The sequence below is a fragment of the Somniosus microcephalus genome, chromosome 11 (assembly GCF_052327205.1).
Source record: "Somniosus microcephalus isolate GS21.2 chromosome 11, FLI_Smic_1.0, whole genome shotgun sequence".
In the NCBI taxonomy this organism is placed as follows: domain Eukaryota; kingdom Metazoa; phylum Chordata; class Chondrichthyes; order Squaliformes; family Somniosidae; genus Somniosus; species Somniosus microcephalus.
Window position 1 is genome coordinate 238244002 of NC_140997.1, and position 20820 is coordinate 238264821.

At 50.9% G+C, this 20820-nt stretch overlaps 1 pseudogene across 1 annotated transcript in view; it reads right to left on the minus strand.

Moving 5' to 3' along the window:
* The window catches only part of LOC147111370 (hyaluronidase-2 pseudogene), a 53140-nt pseudogene extending 33098 nt beyond the window's left edge, over nt 1–20042 (minus strand). The window contains exon 1 of the transcript XR_015080091.1: nt 19946–20042. The product of XR_015080091.1 is annotated as a hyaluronidase-2 pseudogene, transcript variant X2 (transcript). The remainder of the gene's footprint in view (nt 1–19945) is intronic.
* Between the last annotated feature and the right edge of the window lie 778 nt (nt 20043–20820).

Consider the following 20820-nt stretch of genomic DNA (forward strand, 5'->3'; position numbering starts at 1 on the left):
AAAGGGCACAGTGCCCACAGTGCAGGGTAAAGGGCACAGTGCCCACAGCACAGGGTAAAGGGCACAGCGCCCACAGCGAGGGGTAAAGGGCACGGTGCCCACAGTGAGGGGTAAAGAGCACAGTGCCCACAGCACAGGGTAAAGAGCACAGTGCCCACAGTGAGGGGTAAAGGGCACAGTGCCCACAGTGCGGGGTAAAGGGCACAGCTGGAGTATTGGAGTATTGTGTCCAATTCTGGGCACCGCACTTTAGGAAGGATGTGAATGATTCCAGGGATGAGGGGCTTCAGTTACGTGGATAGACTGGAGAAGCTGGGGTTGTTCTCCTTGGAGCAGAGAAGGTTGAGAGGAGATTTGATCGAGGTGTTCAAAATCATAAGGGTCTGGACAGAATAGTGTTGTGTATGTAATAGGTATGTTACTTTAAACCTATGGCCAGGGCAGCACTACTTTGTAGGGCGTAGTGATACCGTAGTACCACTCCTGGCCATAGGGGTGTAAATAGTACTGTGGGTACTGATCTCCCCTCAGTTTCCCGCCTGTTGGTATTAAGTAAAGACCTACGTTGAATCTGACAAGCTGTCTCGTCATTATTGCATTAAGTATAGACACATACTTTATACTGGCGACGAGTAAGGTTCGAACTCATCAGTACACGGTGCAACAAAGGAACGGTAGCAGTACGGAGAGAGAAGGAGAGAGGTTTCTTACCAGCCAGCCTGCAGAGTCCAGCGTCGACCGAAGGAGGCCGCCCAGCACTCCGGGTTCGGGAGGAGCGGCAGCAACGGAGCGAGAGAGAGAGGTTTCCAGCGGCGGCTGCGGCAGCTGAGAGAAGAGGCTGAACGGGCGCTCCAGCCACGGGGCAAAAGTCCACCCAGGGTCAGGTAAACTGAAATCCTTCCCGGGGAACGGGAGCTGCAAGGGCCAGAACGGGCAGGCGATCTGGGGAACAAACGGAGCCACAAGGACTAGCGGGCCACGAGAGGGGAAGGTCATTGTTAATAGCGGCGGTGGCAATAACGGGAGCTGCAAGGGCCAAAAATAACGACGCTGGAGAGAGGTCGTTGACAGCAGAGGGAGAAAAGGCGGGAAAAACGCCATCTAGTGGAGAAAGCGGGAAAAGTTTTTTTTTCTCTTCAAAAGTTTAAAATGGCTAAAGAAGGTTGTTTGTCAGCATTTGTTGAGGACACAGAAGAGTGGGATGCCTATATCGAAAGGCATGAACTTTATTGCATAGTAAACAAGGTGGAAGATGACCAAAAAGTAGCAACCTTATTAAATTTTATGGGGGCAACAACATACGGTCTGCTGAGAAACCTTCTTACTCCAGACAAGCCAGCAGACAAAATGTACGCCCAAATTGTTGATACGTTAAGGGAACATTTAAACCCTAAGCCACCATTTATAGCGGAAAGGTACCGCTTCTACAGACGCGACCAAAGGAATGATGAGTCGCAGGCAGCCTATTTAGCTGAGCTCAGAAGGTTGTCCAAACATTGCCAGTTTGGAGCCATATTGGCGGACGCGATCAGAGACAGGTTTGTCTGTGGCATGTTAAATGAGAATACACGTAAATGGTTGCTAGCCAAGAAACAGCTCAGCCTAGATCAGGCGATTGAAATAGCATCGCCCACGAAGCAGCAGCACAGGGTGCTGCTCAAATACGACATAACACAACCGGCTATGACACCCATGAGGTGACATTTCACAAAGGTAAATGCTACCGTTGTGGCAAAACCACCCACGACCAAAGTAATTGTTGGTTTCGTGATAAAATATGCCGACAGTGTGGGAAAAAGGGGCATATAGCGAAAGTTTGTCGGTCTGGTACGAAACCCAATCGTGGGGGCAATCCGAGCAGTACCAAGGCAAGGACAAAAATACATAAGATGTCTGACAGTAGCTCAGACGAGTCACAGGAAGGCACAAAAGCAGAGCCTAAAGGTCTGGGATGTCTCAAGTTATATGGTGTAGACAAAACGGAGGACCACAGCACAATGTGGGTTAAAATGAAGGTAGCAGGCGTCGAAGTTAATATGGAGCTGGACACGGGTTCAGCCCTATCAGTAATTAATGAACAAGATTATAACAGGCTGTTCAAACGCATTCCCTTAAAGGATACGGAAATTAAATTAGAAACATATACGGGACAAAAAGTTTACCCGAAGGGAAAAATGCAAGTAACAGTTAAATACAATGGCAGAAAAGTGCCAGGACTTTATTTATACGTCCTACCAAACGGTGGACCACCACTTTTGGGTAGGGAATGGATAAGAAAAATCCATTTCGACTGGAAGTCGATACACGAGATAAAAGTAGAGACCACCACGGATGATACAACCATTACAAGCAGGCTGTCGAAACTATTGGCAAAAACGCCAGAGGTGTTCCAACAAGGGCTGGGGACCTTAAAGGACATTAGAGCAAAAATAACTGTTGCTCAAGACGCAAACCCCAAGTTTTGTAAGGCCAGACCGGTGCCTTATGCCATTCGGCCAGCGGTGGAAGCAGAACTGGATGCCTTAGAGAGTGCAGGTGTCCTTACAAAGATTGAGTGGAGCGAGTGGGCCACGCCCATCATCCCAGTTATAAAGAAATCTGCAAATAACACACCGGGGGAACCAAAGAAGGTTCGCATTTGCGGGGATTTTAAGATAACTATTAACCCAGTCCTGCACACGGTACAGTATCCGCTGCCGTGGATAGAGGACATATTCGCATCATTAGCTGGGGGTAGACACTTTACGAAGATTGACCTTTGTCAAGCTTATTTACAGATGGAGGTGGAGCAGGACTCGAAAAAGCTCCTAACGATTAACACACACAAGGGATTGTACCAGTACAATCGCCTGGTATTTGGTGTGGCGTCCACCCCGGCAATATGGCAGAGGACCATGGAACAGGTCCTACAGGGCATTCCAGGAACGCAATGCTACCTGGATGACATCCTGGTGACAGGACAAACGGATAACGACCACCTCGCTAACCTGGAGCGAGTACTTCTGCGGTTACAACAATACGGACTCAGGGCGAACAAGCAGAAATGTGAGTTTTTCCAGGAACGTATCTCATACTGTGGTCACATTATAGACAAGGAAGGCCTGCATAAGTCCCCAGAAAAGATCGAGGCAGTAGTGAAGGCCCCGCCCCCTGAGAATGTATCTCAGTTACGATCATTCTTAGGCCTTATAAACTATTACCATAAGTTCCTCCCGAACTTATCGTCCATTTTACATCCACTAAATTCATTGCTGCAAAGGGGAGTCTCCTGGAATTGGGATGAAGCGTGTGAGGCTGCTTTTAAAAAGGGTAAACAACTCATTACATCAAAGGAAGTGCTCGCACACTTTGACCCAAAAATGCCAATGAGGTTGGCATGTGACGCCTCCCCGTATGGTATAGGGGCAGTGTTGTCACACAAATTTCCCAATGGGACGGAGAGGCCAATAGCATTTGCCTCAAGGTCGTTAACTACAGCCGAAAGAAACTATGCGCAAATCGACAGGGAGGCCCTCAGTCTGGTGTGGGGTGTAAAAAAATTCCACCACTACCTACATGGGCAACGTTTCACACTACTGACGGATCATCAACCGTTGGTGTCGATATTTAATCCAACAAAAGGGGTGCCCCTGATGACGGCCCAAAGGCTACAGAGATGGTCACTGTTCTTAGGAGCACACCAGTACCTTATCGACTGTAAGGGTACCAAACAGCATGGCAATGCGGATGGCCTGTCGCGGCTACCCTTACCTGCCGAGATCAAAGAGATAGTACAGGACCCCATGGAAATATATCATACGGCTGTTATGGAACACTTGCCCATCACCAGCCAATGTATCGAGCAGGAAACACGGAACGACCCAACATTGGCAAGGGTTTACGAATTAACCGTGAAAGGCTGGCCGGCGCAGGGTGACGCATCATTGCCGGCGTTTTCGGCAAGGAAGGACCAGTTGTCCGTCTGCCGGGGCACTTTGATGTGCGGAGCCAGGGTGGTGGTCCCTCAAAAATTACAACATAAAGTGTTGCAGGACTTACACGAAGGTCATCTGGGGGTTGTCAAAATGAAAAGCCTCGCCAGAGCCTACGTCTGGTGGCCCGGCATTGACAGGGACATTGAGGAAGTAGCAAAAGGGTGCCAGATGGTACAGAACGTACCACCACAAGCCCCACTACATCCGTGGGAGTGGCCCTCAACGCCGTGACAAAGGATCCACGTGGACTTCGCTGGCCCCTTCCTGGATGCGATGTTCCTTATTGTAGTGGACGCCCATTCAAAATGGCCGGAGGTCGTAAAGATGTCATCAACGACAGCCGAAAAGACGGTCGCAGTCTTAAGGACCATTTTTGCCCGAAACGGGGTGCCCGAGCAAGTCTGTTCGGACAATGGGCCACAATTTGTGGCAGAAGAATTTCAAGCATTCCTAAAAAGGAATTATACGTCCGCACCATATCATCCGTCTACAAATGGGCTGGCAGAGCGATTTGTACAGACTTTTAAAAAGGCCATCAAGGCGATGGGGGAGGAAAGGTTGCCACTACAACACAAGGTGGACAACTTCCTATTCGCATACCGTAATGCTGCACATACGGTGACCAACCAGGCCCCCGCCATCATGTTCTTTAATAGAAGGTTACGGTCTCGCCTTGAATTGCTCAGACCAAACATTCGGAGAGATGTGGAAAACCGAGTATTTCGTAGGGCTCCTGACAGACAGACACGAAGCTTCGAGGTGGGGCAGCAAGTGTTGGCCCGTGATTATAGGAATGAAAAGTGGCGGTCTGGTACGATAAAGGCCCGCCAGGGACCCTTGATGTACACAGTTGAGACAGGGGACGGCATAATCAGACGACATGCTGATCAACTTGTGGAGTCCAGAAACCCAACTGATTCACTACCTCAAACGTCTCAGCACATTGTTACAGCAGAATCACGGCCCAGCTCGTCGTTACAGAGGTCTCAGGATTGCGAGGAGTTCAGCACTCCAGTGATCTCCACGGCACAGGATGTGCCATCAGACACCGACGAGTCCAGCGATGAAGGGGTGACGGAAGTACCGCCGCCTACACCGAGACCGACTAGAGAAAGACGTTATCCTAGTCGAGACAGGAGGCCTCCTCAGAGACTGAATCTATAACATGTTTCTGTTTATATATATATATATATAAGTAGACAACTCTTGATGTAAATATGTTATGTATATTGTGTTACCAAATGTTATTAGCCCTAGTTATGGGGCATCTATTGACTTAATTGCACGGGTACGTTTTAATTAAAAGGGGAGGAATGTTGTGTATGTAATATGTATGTTACTTTAAACCTATGGCCAGGGCAGCACTACTTTGTAGGGCGTAGTGATACCGTAGTACCACTCCTGGCCATAGGGGTATAAATAGTACTGTGGGTACTGATCTCCCCTCAGTTTCCCGCCTGTTGGTATTAAGTAAAGACCGACGTTGAATCTTCCAAGCTGTCTCGTCATTATTGCATTAAGTATAGACACATACTTTATAAGTAGATAGAGAGAAACTGTTCCCATTGGTAGAAGGGTCGAGAACCAGAGGACACAGATTTAAGGTGATTGGCAGAAGAACCAAAGGCGACGTAAGAAAAAACGTTTTACACAGCGAGTGGTTAGGATCTGGAATGCACTGCCTGAAAGGGTGGTGGAGGCAGACTCAATCACCGCTTTCAAAAGGGAGTCGAATAAGTATCTGAACGAAATAAATTTGCAGGGCTACAGGGAAAGGGCGGGGGAGAGGGACTGGCTGAAATGCTCTTGCAAAGAGTGGGCAGGGGCTGGAAGGGCCGAATGGCCTGTTTCCTGCTGTAACCATTCTATGATGCTATGAAAGGATCCACTGCTGAGTCCAAACCTGAGCCAATAATCTCGTGAGACCCCCCCAGTGCTGCACTCGAGTGCTGTTGCTGCTCTTTGAATGACAGGAAACTGTGGCAAACTCTGGCAGTTCAGGTGGATGTTGGTGACCCCAGGGCACTCTTTGATGAAGAGCTGACGGGAATCGGTAGCAGAGGCGGCAGCTCAGGGTAAAGAGCGCGGGGCCCGAGGACAGCGGACTGACGGTGTGAGGGTGCCGGTCAGTTCCTTCAGTAACCCCTAGATGGCACCTTCACTTGTTTGTTTCCCTTTGTTAATTGTTACTTGTTTCTCCTGTTTATTACTTAACTGCCTTTCATCTGGTTTATTGGTTTCACCTGTTTTTGCTTGTATTTAAGTTCTGTGGTTTCGTCCCTCTGGGCTCAGTCCTGACAAGGGAGTTAGTCTTGACTAGGGGCTCTGTCGCGACTAGGGGCTCTGTCGCGACTAGGAGCTCTGTCGCGACTAGGTGCTCAGTCTCGACAAGGTGCTCAGTCTCGACAAGCCTGTTGCCCTGTGGTAGCTTGCCTTGACAAGCTGGTTGCCTTAGTGGTTGCTTGTCTTGAGCTCCTATGTCTATAACTGTTTATCTGTGTTATGTTTTGCTTGTATTTAAGTTCTGTGGTTTTTCCCTTTGTTCTCGGTCTTGACAAGGTGCTGACAAGTTGCTCAGTCTTGATAAGGTGCTCAGTTTTGGACAAGCCGGTTGCCCTGTGGTAGCTTGTCTTGAGCTCAGTTTGGACAAGCCGGTTGCCTCATGGTAGCTTGTCTTGAGTTCCTATCTTGACAAGCCGGTTGCCCTGGGGTAGCTTGTCTTGAGCTCAGTCTTGACAAGCCGGTTGCCTCACGGTAGCTTGTCTTGAGTTCCTATCTTGACTAGCCATTTGCCTATGTGGTAGCTTGTCTTGAGCTCCTATGTTTTGTAACTGTTTACCTGTGTGATTCTAGTAAAGTACTGTTATTTAAGACTGCATATCTGCTTCTCGCCTCGTCTGTCTGCACTTGGGTCCAGAACCAGCCTCGCCCGGACAGCATGGCCCCGTGACAGCAACCCTGACAGACGGGAATCGGCAGCAGAGACCAGATCTCAGGGTAAAGAGCGCGGGGCCTGAGGACAGCGGACTGACGGGAATCGGCAGCAGAGACCACAGCTCAGGGTAAAGAGCGCGGGGCCGCCAAATTCCAAAAGAACAGCAAAAGCAAGGAGTGACGTCACAGGACTGCAGGTAGGTGATTGGTGGGTGAGTATTCGTATGTTATTCTCTCTAACGTAACTAGATAAACTAATTAATAGAACTATCGATAATCGTGTGAATAAAGACTTTAACTATGAGAGCGAGAGAAGCAGCCAGAGATAAAGGTAGGCCCGATTTTTTAAGACTCTTAGGGGGAGAAATTCAGTATCGCCACGCTTGGGGCGTAATACTCACTCAAGCGAGCGCGAAATTTAGCGCCCGGCGCAAATTATCGCCACCTACTGCTAAATTGACCTGCTTCGCCCCAGGAGGTGCTTGGAGCGCTAAAACAGGCGCTGCACGACTGTCTTAAGGCGCTAAGCCGGAGAAGCGAGGCGCTACCACCGAGGGCGGGCGCAGCGCAGGTGCGGCCAGTTAGTGATTGCACGCAGACACGCTGGCGCCGGTCAGCTCTTAAAGGGGCGGTTCGATCTTGGATTGCAGCCACACCCTGCGCATCAGAGCCCTGATTCTTGGCCTGGACAGACCTGCTGCCACATTCTAACGCCTAGGACCATGGAGAGGGCCGGGGAGCGAGCGCAGCGGTTCAGTGAGGGGGCCTTGCAGGTTCTGGTTGGCGCGGTGGAGCGCAGGCGATCTATCCTGTTTCCAGACAGTGGCAGGAGGCCGCTGCCCAACGACTATCGCAAAGCTTGGAGGGAGGTGGCTCACAGAGTGACCTCCAGCAGCTTGGTGCCTAGGACCCCTGTGCAATGCAGGAAGAAGTTCAACGACCTCACTCGGGTCGTCAGGGTGAGTACCCTTTTCAGTATCCTCTTCATCCCTGCATGTTCACCTCACTTTATGACCAAAGGGTCCTGAAAGCCCCAATGCCCAGCCCTCATCCAACACCTATGGGCCTTTCATAAAACTCACACGCACATTCAGCACTTTACACACTGTAAGGGCTATTTGACCATGGGAGGCAGTGCAGCCAAGATCAGGGCTTCACACTGTAAGGGCTATTCGACCATGGGAGGCAGTGCAGCCAAGATCAGGGCTTCACACTGTACTCAGAGCCCGTCCTTTCTCTTGCAGGGCAAGCTGGCCCATAACAGGAGGCAACAGCAACGGACCGGGGGAGGCCGGCCTCACCTTCAAGACTTCAGCGATCTGGAGCAGCGAGTCCAGCGGATTATGGCAGGCCTGATGATTGGCCCCATCTCCACTGGAGATGCCGACCCCGTTCTGGACAGCAATGGTAAGGTCATCACCTTTTTGACCTCTCTCCTTCCACTTGTGCCTCACACCAGCATCCTTTGCCACTGTCGAACCACTACAGTGCATTGCCGCACTCATGCCTCCCTCGCTGCCGCCCTGTCCTCATGCTAAAGCAACTCTTGTACCTCCCTGCTTTCAGATGCTGATTCGCCAGGTGAGGAGACGGGCCCTCAAGCTGCCACTGTGAGTGACTCTGAAGGCGAGGAGGAAGAGGAAGCTGGACCATCAGTGCCACCCTCAGCCGAGGCAGCCCATGGCCATAATGGGGACACGTCTTCCCTGGAGGGGAGCAGGGGGGAATGGTCTGAGGAGGGTGAAGCTCCAGGGCCCAGCGGGCTGCAGCAATGCAGTGGGGGGGGCGGTAGGGAAGCTCGGCAGCCTTCTCCCCAGAGGGAGAGTCTGGCCTCGAGTCCTGCTACAGTGAGCGCAGAAGAGGTGTGACTCCTCGCTGAAATGAGCGCCCAGGCGGATATGGCTGCAGTGGCAAGGATGCCCAAATCCATTGAGTCACTGGCAAAGAGTCCAGGATTTTGGTGCAGCACTGGCAAGGAGTCCAGGATTTTGGCGCAGCACTGGCAAGGAGTCTGCAGGACTTCGGCGCAGCACAGGCAGCACAGGCGGCTTCCACGCAAGTGCTTAGTGGTGCAGTGCAGTCAGTGGCTGGTCTGATGCAGACGCAGATTGAGGCCACACGAGCACTGACTCTGACTGCTGCCACCCTCGCTGGATCGGGCACGAATCGCCGGGGCCCTCGCCGCGCCGCAGCAGGCCAGCAGTCTGTGCTTCAGCAGATTGCTCCGCATGCTGCAGTGCTGCACCGTGGGAGTGCCCGTGTGTCGTCTGACCAGGGAGTTGCTGTCCTCTGTCAGGATGGCAGCATTCCTGATGCCAACACTGTCACTTCTCCACTGCAGCTGCCACCACCTGTAGGACAGACTGCTGCCGCCCACGCAGAGTTGGAGCTGTCAGCAGCCGGGCCCTCCAGGCCCAGAGCTGGTCCAGGCCGTACCTCAAGGGCATCTGCAGTCTCAGTTTCTGACACTCAGCAGCCTTCCCCCAACCTTGCTGCAGCCACTGGGGTCCCATTGCGGAGGAGCTGCAGGGTGGGAAGGGGCCAATCTCGCAAGTGAAGCAGATCACCCTCGAAGGGCAAAAAGTAGGAGGTGTGGCAAAATGCTGTTCAATTTTTTATTGAAGGCCGAGGATCGTGGTCATTTTTTGGTTACTGTTTTGTTCATTGTCTCCAGGGTGTGAGAGCCAGTTATGTGACTGACTGCTTTTTTTGGGGGTTTCTCTCTATTACTTTGTCATGCGGGAAGGGCACACAGTTTGTTAAATAAAGAAGTGTCTTTATTCAGAATGTGCATGTTTGCTCTTTGAACTATTTGTTGCCTTGACCGGCTTAGGGGTTGCGGAACGGTTCCATTCATGTTCTTTCAATGGCACAAGCCATTCCCTCAGAGGGAGCCTAGAACCGACTTGCAATAAGCCGCTGACGGACGGCCCTTGCACTTGGTGCTCCTCCTCCTCCTCCTCTGGTGGTGCTCCAATGTCTGGTGGCAGTGGCTGAGTCCTGAGGATTGCCAGGTTATGCAGCATGCAGCACACTACAATGAAATGGGAGACTCGCTCAGGTGAGTACTGAAGGGCTCCCCCGGAATGGTCCAGACAGCGGAACCGTTGCTTGAGCACGCCGATTGTGTGCTCAGTGATGTTCCTGGTCACTTGATGGCTCTCATTGTATCGTTCTTCAGCAGGGGTGCTGGGCGCATGGAGCGGGGTCATCAGCCAGGTGCACAGAGGATAGCCCTTGTCTCCAAGAAGCCAGCCTCCTGGGTGAGCCGGGGTTTCGAAAAGGTCTGCCACAGAAGTCTGGCGCAGGATGAAGGCGTCGTGGCTGCTGCCTGGAAAGCGGGCATTGACAGCGAGTATCAGCTGTCTGTGGTCACACACCAACTGGACTTTCAACGAATGGAACCCCTTCCGGTTGCGGTAATCCTCGGCATTCTCTTGCGGCACCTGCAAAGCCACATGCATGCAGTCAATGGCGCCCTGGACCATGGGGAAGCCCGCTATTCTTGCAAATCCCATTGCGCGCTCTTGCTGCTTCTCCAGGGTCATGGGGAAGGAGATGTACTCTCGTCTCCTTTTAAAGAGGGCATTCGTGACTTGACGGATGCAGCAATGCACCGCAAACTGGGAGATATTGGCAATGTCCCCAGTAGCGGATTGGAAGGAGCCGGTGGCTTGGAAGTTGAGAGCCACTGTGACCTTCACTGCCACCGACAGAGACGTCCAGCTCCTCAGCTGAGGCTGCAGATCTGGCTGAAGCAGGTGGCAGAGCTCAGTGACCACCTCCCTGCTGAATCGCAGCCTCCGAAAACACTGCTCCTCAGACATGTTGAGGTATGAGAACTGTTGGTGGAATACCCTGGGAGGGTAAGGTCTCGTGTGCCGACGCCTGTTGGCCCTCCTCCGTCTGGGCATGATTGGCACTCTCTCTCGGCGTCTCTGAGCCCTCTCAATGTGATGGAGAAGCCCGACGTTTCCACCCATTGCAGCCCCCATAGTATGTGGCCACTCAAGGTTATGCCAGTGAAAAAGCAAACCAACTACAAAGTTCTGGGCTGAAGCCAGAAGTACCTGTGCGAGCGCTGACTCGATGCAGAAAGCTCTCTCCCTTAGTCTCTCTGCAAATCTCTCTCTCTCTCACAGAAGGAGTGGTCCAAAATGGCTACCACAAAGAAGCCAGGAAGAGCCCCCTTTAACTAGCGCCCCCCCCCAGCCCCACAGCGACTGGGAACCGTTCCAGTCAACCAGTCGCTGGGAGCGCCAGGCGGAAAGGAGGGGGGCGCCACTGAAGTTCCGGTTCGGGGCGCCCCAAGGGCGTTGCACCATGAAATGACGTCAGGATCTGCGCGCGCAGCTGAGCGGTCGTTGCGGTTTTGCGCTGCCGCTAAATGTCCGCTCAATTTCGCGAGAGGCGGAGGTCTCGCCGCGCCTGGGCGCTAGCTGCCTCACGCCCCACTTATCGCCCTCTTAAGGTGCTAACGGATGGCGCAAAGAACTGAATTTCTCCCCCTTAGTCTTCAGTTTATTTCTGTAAGTTAGTTAATAGTATATTAAATAGAGGCAGGGCAGCTCAGTCCCGTGGAATGCACATCCTGTGCCATGTGGGAACTCCAGGACACTTCCCGTGTCCTGGACAACCAGGTGTGCAGGAGGTTGTTGGAGGAGCTCGAGCTCCAGGTTTCGGAGCTTGAGCAGCAGCTGGCGTCACTGCGGTGCATCCGTGAGGCTGAGAGGAGGTGGTCACCCCGCAGATAAAGTGTGTGCAGGCAGAGAGGGAATGGGTGACTGCCAGACAGAAGAGGAGGACCAGGCAGGTAGTGCAGGAGTTCCCCCGAGTGCATCTCAGTATCCAGCTAATATTCTGTTCAGAGTACTGGTGAGGACGATTGTTCCTCTGGGGAATGCAGCCAGAGCCAAGTCCGCGGTACCACAGTTGGCTCAGCTGTACGGGGGTGGCGGCTGGGGGGGGGGGCGCTAGGAGAATGGGAGAGCAATAGTGGTAGGGGATTCGATTGTTAGGGGAGCAGACAGGCGTTTCTGAGGCTGCAGATGTGTCTCCAGGATGGTATGTTGCCTCCCTGGTGCCAGGGTTAAGGATGTCACTGAGCGGCTGCAGAACATTCTGAAGGGGGAGGGTGAACAGCCAGAGGTCGTGGTCCATATTGGTACCAACGACATAGGTAGAAACAGGGATGAGGTCTTGCAGACAGATTTTAGGGAGCTAGGAAAGAGATTAAAAAGCAGGACCTCAAAGGTAGTAACCTCCGGATTACTCCCAGTGCCACGTGCTAGTGAGTCTACAAATAGGAGGATAGAGCAGATGAATGTGTGGCTGGAAAGATGGTGCAGAAGGGAGGGCTTCAGATTCCTGGGGCATTGGGACTGGTTCTGGGGGAGATGGGACCTGTACAGGCCGGACAGGTTGCACCTCAACAGGGCCAGAACCAATATCCTCGCGGGGAGGTTTGCTAGTGCTGTTGGGGAGGGTTTAAACTAATTTGGCGGGGGGATGGGCACCAGGATGTAACATTAGAAAGGGGAAATAAAGTGCTCAAAGGATTGGGAGAGGCAGAGAGTACTAAAGTAAGAAATAGTAAGGTATTAGGTGGGGTCAAACTAAGAGAGAATACAGGATGGTCTAAGATGGGTTTACAGTGTCTTGGACACCAACGCCCCTCCGGAACCTTCTTCCCCTTCACTTTCCTCTGACTCCCTTTCTCCCAATCCCACCCCCTGCTGCGTTGTCACTATCCCCTCTGACCTTCCCCTCTCTGACCCCGAACGATCAGTCCTCAGCAAAGGCCTGAGCTTCATCCCCTTACGCCCCCACCTCAATGAATTTCGAGCTCGGCACGATGCTGAGCTCTTTTTCCGTCACCTTCGTCTCCGTGCCCACTTCTTTGGCCAGGAGTCTTCCCCTTGCACAGCTGACCCTTTCTCCCGCTTTCAGAATTCTCGTTCTACCTGGACCCCTCTCCCTGGCCTCTTACCCTCTCTAGATCTTTTCATTGCTAACTGCCGCCGCGACATCGGCCGTCTCCATTTCTCTGCTCCCCTCACTCACTCCGACCTACCTCCCTCTGAACTTGCAGCACTCCATTCTCTCCGATCCAACCCCGACATTGTCATTAAACCTGCTGACAAGGGTGGTGCTGTTGTTGTTTAGCGAACCAACCTTTACCTAACGGAAGCTGAACGCCAACTCTCCAACACCTCCTCCTACCTCCACCTGGACCATGACCCCACTACCGAACATCAAACCACCGTTTCCAAGACTGTCACTGACCTCATCTCCTCTGGAGATCTTCCCCCCGCTGCCACCAACCTCATAGTTCCCCAACCCCGCACAGCCCGCTTCTACCTCCTTCCCAAGATCCACAAACAGGACTGCCCTGGTAGACCCATCGTTTCAGCCTGCTCTTGCCCCACAGAACTTATCTCTTCCTATCTCGACTCTTTTTTCTCCCCTTGTCCAGTCTCTTCCCACCTACATTCGTGACTCTTCCGACGCCCTCTGTCACTTTAACAGTTTCCAGTTTCCTGGCCACAACCGTCTCCTTTTCACCATGGACGTCCAATCCCTCTACACCTCCATCCCCCACCAGGATGGCCTTAGGGCGCTCCGCTTCTTCCTTGAACAGAGGCCCGACCAGTCCCCATCCACCACCACCCTCCTCCGCCTGACTGAACTTGTTCTCACATTGAACAACTTTTCCTCTGACTCCACTCACTTCCTCCAAATTGAAGGTGTTGCTATGGGAACCTGCATGGGTCCTAGCTATGCCTGCCTGTTCATGGGATATGTGGAACACTCTTTGTTCCAGTCCTACTCGGGTCCCCTCCCTCACCTCTTTTTCCGGTAAATTGATGACTGTATCGGTGTCGTTTCCTGCTCTCGCCCTGAACTTGATAAGTTCATTCACTTTACTTCCAATTTCCACCCTTCCCTCACCTTCACATGGTCCATCTCCGACTCTTCCCTTCCCTTCCTTGAGTTCTCCATCTCCATTTCTGGCGATCGGCTTTCGACAAACATCCACTACAAGCCCACTGACTCCCACAGCTACCTGGACTACACTTCCTCCCACCCCGCTTCCTGTAAGGATTCTATTCCATTCTCCCAGTTTCTCCGTCTCCGCCGTATCTGCTCTGACGATGCCACCTTCCACACCAGTGCTTCCGACATGTCTTCCTTTTTCCTCAACCGAGGATTCCCCTCTACCGTGGTTGACACGGCCCTTGACCGTGTCCATTCCATTTCCCGCACTTCTGCTCTCACCCTGTCCCCTCCCTCCCAGAACCACGATAGGGTTCCCCTTGCCCTCACCTTTCACCCCACCAGCCTCCACATTCAACGGATCATCCTCCGCCATTTCCGCCACCTCCAATGTGATCCCACCACCAAACGCACCTTCCCCTCACCTCCCCTTTCAGCATTCCGAAGGGACCGCTCCCTCCGAGACACCCTGGTCCACTCCTCAATCACCCCCAGCACCCCTTCCCCTTCGCTCAGCACCTTCCCGTGCAAGCGCAGGAGATGCAACACATGCCCTTTTACCTCCTCCCTTCCCACTGTCAAGGGCCCCTGTGGTATCTTGAGGTGGCCATAGATGGAGACGGACACCGGTTAACTCCTTAACATGGTTTAATCAACACTTGCACATAAAAGCTTCTGCCATGAGGCAGCAAAAACAAAGAGTACAACCAGTACAGATCAGACTTAACTCAGGAGAGCAATTGCCACAGCACCACCTGGTGGATCAGGTTACACATAACCTCCCAGGTTACTACAGCCCCAAACACCCCTTCCAGGTGAAACAGCGATTTACTTGTACTTCTTGCAATTTAATATACTGTATTCACTGCTCACGATGCGATCTCCTCTACATTGGGGAGACCAAACGCAGATTGGGCGACCGCTTTGCGGAACACCTCCGTTCAGTCCGTAAGGGTGACCCCGAGCTTCTGGTCACCTGTCACTTTAATTCTCCGCTTCACTCGCACTCTGAGCTCTCTGTCCTCGGCCTATTACATTGTTCCAATGTAGCTCAACGTAAGCTCGAGGAACAGCACCTCATCTTTCGATTAGGCACTTTACAGCCTTCTGGCCTCAACATTGAGTTCAACAATTTCAAACTATAACCCCTGCCCCCATTTTTCATGCTGTATGATTTTACCATCCCCATTTGCAACATTTTATCTTTCCTGCCTCTTACAAAAGCACAGAATATTCCTTCAATCCCCCCTTGTCTCTGCACCTGCTTAATACCCGTTACATCTCCAGCTGTTTCCAGTTCTGATGAAGGGCCCAGACCTGAAACGTTAACTCTGTTTCTCTCTCCACGGATGCTGCCTGACCTGCTGAGTATTTCCAGCGTTTTCTGTTGTTATTACAGTGGATGTATGTGAACGCTCGAAGCGTAGTAAACAAGGTCAGTGAGCTGCGGGCACAAATAGCCACCTGGGAATATGATGTTGTGGCAATAACTGAGACCTGGCTCAAAAAAGGGCAGGATTGGGTATTAAATATTCCTGGTTATAAGGTGTTCAGGAAAGATAGGAGGTGGTGTGGCAGTATTGGTTAAGGAGAACGTTAGTGTGCTGGAGAGGGAGGATGTCCTGGAGGGGTCAAGGACAGAATCTATTTGGTTAGAGTTGAGAAACAATCGAGGTGCCATTACACCACTCGGTGTATTCTATAGGCCGCCAAATAGTGGGAAAGATATGGAGGAGCAAATTTGCAGGGAAATTACAGAGAGGTGCAAGAACTATAGAGTAGTGATAATGGGGGACTTCAACTATCCTAATATAGACTGGGATAGTAATAGTGTAAAGGGCAGAGAGGGGAAGAATTTCTGAAGTGTGATCTGGAGAACTTTCTTGATCAGTATGTTTCCGGCCCAATGAGGAAGGAGGCATTGCTGGATCTGGTTCTGGGGAATGAGGTGGGTCAAGTGGAGCAAGTGTCAGGAGGTGAACATTGAGAGAACAGTGATCATAATATCATAAGGTTTAGATTAGCTATGGAAAAGGACAGGGAGCAATCTAGATTAAAAATGTTTAACTAGGGGAAAGCCAATTTCAGTGGGTTGAGAATGGACCTGGCCCGGGTAAACTGGAATCAAAGATTGGCAGGCAAAACTGTAATGGAGCAGTGGGCTGCCTCTAAAGAGGAAATAGTTCGGGTACAGTCGAGGTACATTCCCAAAGGGAGAAAGGCAGGGCAACTAAAGTCAGGGCTCCCTGGATGAGGAAAGAGATAGAGAATATGGTGAAGCAGAAAAAGAGCGCGTATGACAGATGTCAGGTTGTAAATATATCTGAGAATCAGGCTAAATACAGAAAGGTCAGAGGAGAAGTGAAAAAGAAAATAAGAGGGGCAAAGAGAGGGTATGAGAATAGAATAGCAGCCAAAATAAAAGGTAATTCAAAAGTCTTCTACAGGCATATAACTAGTAAACCAGTAGTAAGAGGAGGGGCGGGGCCGATTAGGGACCAAAAAGGAGACCTGTGCATGGAGGCAGAGGGCATGGCTGAGGTACTAAACGAGTACTTTGCATCTGTCTTTAAGGAAGAGGATGCTGCCATAGACATAGTGAAGGAGGAGGTAGTGGAGACACTTGATGGGATAAAAATTGATAAAGATTAGAAAGGTTGGCTGCACTTAAAGTAGATAAATCACCAGGCACGGATGGGATGCATCCTAGGATACTGAGGGAATTGAGGGCGGAAATCGCAGAGGGACTGGCCATAATATTCCAATCCTCCATAGACACAGGGGTGGTGCCAGAGGACTGGAGATTTGCAAATGTTACAGCCTTGTTCAAAAAAGGATGTAAAGATAAACCCAGCAACTACAGGAAACTTTTAGAAAGGGGCAAAATTAACAGTCACTTGGATAGGGGTGGATTAATTAAGGAGAGCCAGCACGGATTTGTTAAAGGCAAATCGTGTTTAACCAACTTGATTGAATTTTTTGATGAGGTAACAGAGAGGGTTGATGAGGGCAGTGTGATTGACGTAGTGTACATGGACTTCCAAAAGGCATTTGATAAAGTGCCACATAATAGGCTTGCCAGCAAAGTTGAAGCCCATGGAATAAAAGGGACAGTGGCAGCATGGATATGAAATTGGCTAAGTGACAGGAAAAGGCTCGATCCTTTCGCATCCCATTGAAGTTAGCCCTATTCCAGTTTAGAAGTTCCACTCTAGATTGTTCCTTGCTCCTCTCCATTGCTAATCTAAATCTTATGATACGATGATCACTTGTACCCAAGTGTTCTCCCACAGACACTTGGTCAACCTGGCCCACCTCATTCCCCAGCACCAGATCCTAGTTGAGCCAAGAACATACTGGTCAAGGAAATTCTCCTGAACACATTTCAGAAATTCCTCCCCCTCCTTTCCCTTTACCCTAGCATTATCCCAATCGATATTTGGGTAATTAGTTGCCCAATATCACCACTCTATATCTCTGCGATTTCCCTGCAGATTTGCTCCTCTCCCTCCCTCTCACTATTTGGAGGCCTGTAGAATACCCCCAATAGTGTGATCATAACCTTTTTGCTCCTCAACTCTAACCAAATGGATTCTGTCCTTGTCCCCTCAAGAACATCCTCCCTTTCCAACTCTACAATGTCTTCCTTAATCAGCACTGCCACCCCACCTCCCTTTTTTCCTTCCCTATCTTTTCTGAACACCTTGTACCCTTGAATATTAAGTGCCCAGTCCTCACTGTTTTTAAGCCACATTTCCGTTATTGCCACATGGCTAATTGTGCTTGTAGCTCACCAACCTTATTCACCACACTTTGTGCGTTTATGTACATGAATTCTAAACCCATTTTTGAATTTTTCGTAGTCTTTCTTAGTCTGTTCCTATCTAATATGGTACTACTACCGCCTCGAGTACTATCTTCTCCAGTACTATCCAACACACTCACTCTTTTATGCACCTTATTCCTTTTTTCCACTCCTATATGCTGGTGCCCATCCCCCTGCCAAGTTAGTTTAAACCCTCCCCAACAGCAGTAACAAACCACCCAGCGAGAATAATGGTCCCGGCTCTGTTGAGGTGTAACCCGTCCGGCTTGTACAGGTCCCACCTTCCCCAGAAACGGTCCCAATGCCTCAGGAATCTAAAGCCCTCCCTCCTGCACCATCTCTCCAGCCACGCATTCATCTGCTCTATCCTCCTATTCCTGTACTCACTAGCACATGACACTGGGAGTAATCCGGAGATTACTACCTTTGAGGTCCTGCTTTTTAATCTCTCTGCTAGCTCCCTAAACTCTGCCTGCAGGACCTCATCCCTCTTTCTGCCTATGTCATTGGTACCGATATAGACCACGACCTCTGGCTGATCACCCTCCCCCCTCAGAGTGCTCTGCAGCCGCTCAGTGACATTTTGACCCTGGCACCAGGGAGGCAACACACCATCCTGGAGACACGCCTACAGCCGCAGAAACGATCCACTAACTATCGAATCCCCAACCACTATTGCTCTTCCACTCTTTTTCCTCCACCCCCTGTACAGCTGAGCCACCCGTGGTGCCGTGGACTTGTCTCTGGCTGCTCTCCCCAGAGGAACCATCACCCTCACCAGTACTCAGAACCGAATACTGGTTGGAGAGCACGATGCACTCCAGGGACTCCTGCACTACCTGCCTGGTCCTCCTCTTCTGTCTGGCATTCCCTCTCTGCCTGCACACTCTTAAGCTGCGGGGTGACCACCTCTAGAAACATGCTATCCACGTAACTCTCAGCCTCACGGATGCACTGTAGTGACTCCAGCCGGAGCTCGAGTTGCTGTAGCTGGCAACTAAAGGGTACAATCCTAAAGGGGGTGCACGAACAGAGAGACCTGGGGGTATGTGTGCACACATCGTTGAAGGTGGCAGGGCAGGTTGAGAAAGCAGTTAAAAAAGCATACGGGATCCTGGGCTTCATAAATAGAGGCAGAGTACAAAAGTGTGGAAATTATGATGAACCTGTATAAAACACTGGTACGGTCTCAACTGGAGCATTGTGTCCAATTCTGGGCACTGCACTTTAGGAAGGATGTGAAGGCCTTAGAGAGGGTGCAGAAAAGATTTACGAGAATTAATCCAGGAATGAGGGACTTCAGTTACATTGATAGATTGGAGAAGCTGGGGTTGTTCTCCTTGGAGCAGAGAAGGTTGAGAGGAGATTTGATAGAGGTGTTCAAAATCATGAGGGGTCTGGACAGAGTAGATAGAGAGAAACTGTTCCCATTGGCGGAAGGGTCGAGAACCAGAGGACACAGATTTAAGGTGATTGGCAGAAGAACCAAAGGCGACGTAAGAAAAAAGATTTTACTCAGCGAGTGGTTAGGATCTGGAATGCACTGCCTGACAGGGTGGTGGAGGTAGACGCAACCTTATCTTTTAAAAGGGAGTTGGATAAGTATCTGAAGGAATTTTTTTTGCAGTGCTCCGGGGAAAGGGCGGTGGAATGGGACTAGCTGAGAGTCAGCACGGGCTCGACCGGCCGAATGGCTTTCTTTTGTGCTGTAACCATTCTATGATTCTATAATTCTAGGAGTGAAGAGTTCTCGCAGTGTCCTGGGCTAACATTCCGCCTTCAACCAAACACTGATAAACCGGTCATCCAACTGATTGCTGTATTTGTCCTGACTGCACTTCACAGTGATTCACTGTACATGAATATTCTGGGATGTTTCTGAGTTACAATAAGCCACGAGATTATTGTAGGACGTTTTGCTTTCTCAGGTTGTCAGGCCTGAACACACGTGGCGCCAAATTCCAAATAAATTAGAATGAGAAAAATCAAAACTGTCCAAATCAACAACAATTTGGATTATGTCTGTTTACCTTTTCACCAGATCTGGAGTCTCTGCAGCAGCTGATTCAGTCCCTACGGTCAGTGGATTAACACAACTCCCGATACACACCCCGCTCTTTAAAATACTCCTCATCCATCGAGGGAATCCCAACAAACAAAGCTGCAGAAGTTGTGAGAAAGAGTGAATGGAATGGAGAGGGTGGAAGGTTCCTACCTGCCTGCTGCTCTCAGTCCAGTGTGTGAAGGCACTGTGTCGAGTCATTGGACTGTGGGCTTTGCCCGAGCTACACACGGTCACAGCTCCGACTAGAAAACATTTCCTTCTGCGTCAGCTCAGCTTCCTGCTGGGGAAGGACCAGACGCTGACTATTATCTGAGGAAGGATATACATACCTTCGAGGTGGTGCAACGAAGGTTCACTAGATTGATTCCTGGGGTGAGAGGGCTGTCCTATGATGAGAGATTGTGTAGAATGGGCCGATACTCTCTGGAGTTTAGAAGAATGAGAGGTGATCTCATTGAAACATAAGATTCTGAGGGGGATTGACAGGGTAGATACTGAGAGGGTGTTTCCCCCTGGCTGGAGAGTCTAGAACTAGGGGTCACAGTCTCAGGATAAAGGGTCTTCCATTTAGGACTGAGATGAGGAGGAATTTCTTCACTCAGAGGGCGGTGAATCTTTGGAATTCTCTGCCCCAGAGGGTTGTGGAGGCTCAGTCGTTGAGTATATTCAAGACCGAGATCGATCGATTTTTGGACTCTCGGGGAATCGAGGGATATGGAGATCGGGCGGGAAAGTGGAGATGAGGTCGATGATTAGCCGTGATCTTATTGAATGGCGGAGCAGGCTCGAGGGGCCGAATGGCCGACTCCTGCTCCTATTTCTTATGTTCTGAATACTGGAGTTGAAATCGACGCGTGGGCCCGCTCAGGAAACCCGGAAATTATCTGGGAATAATGCAGTGGCTGGGCTGCCACTGACTGACGCACTGCTCTTACTGCCGGGTTTCCCGTGTGATACTGGGCCCCTCCACCCCACTCCCAGCGCGTCGCAAAGCTTCAGGATTCCAAATAGTTTAAAGATAACAG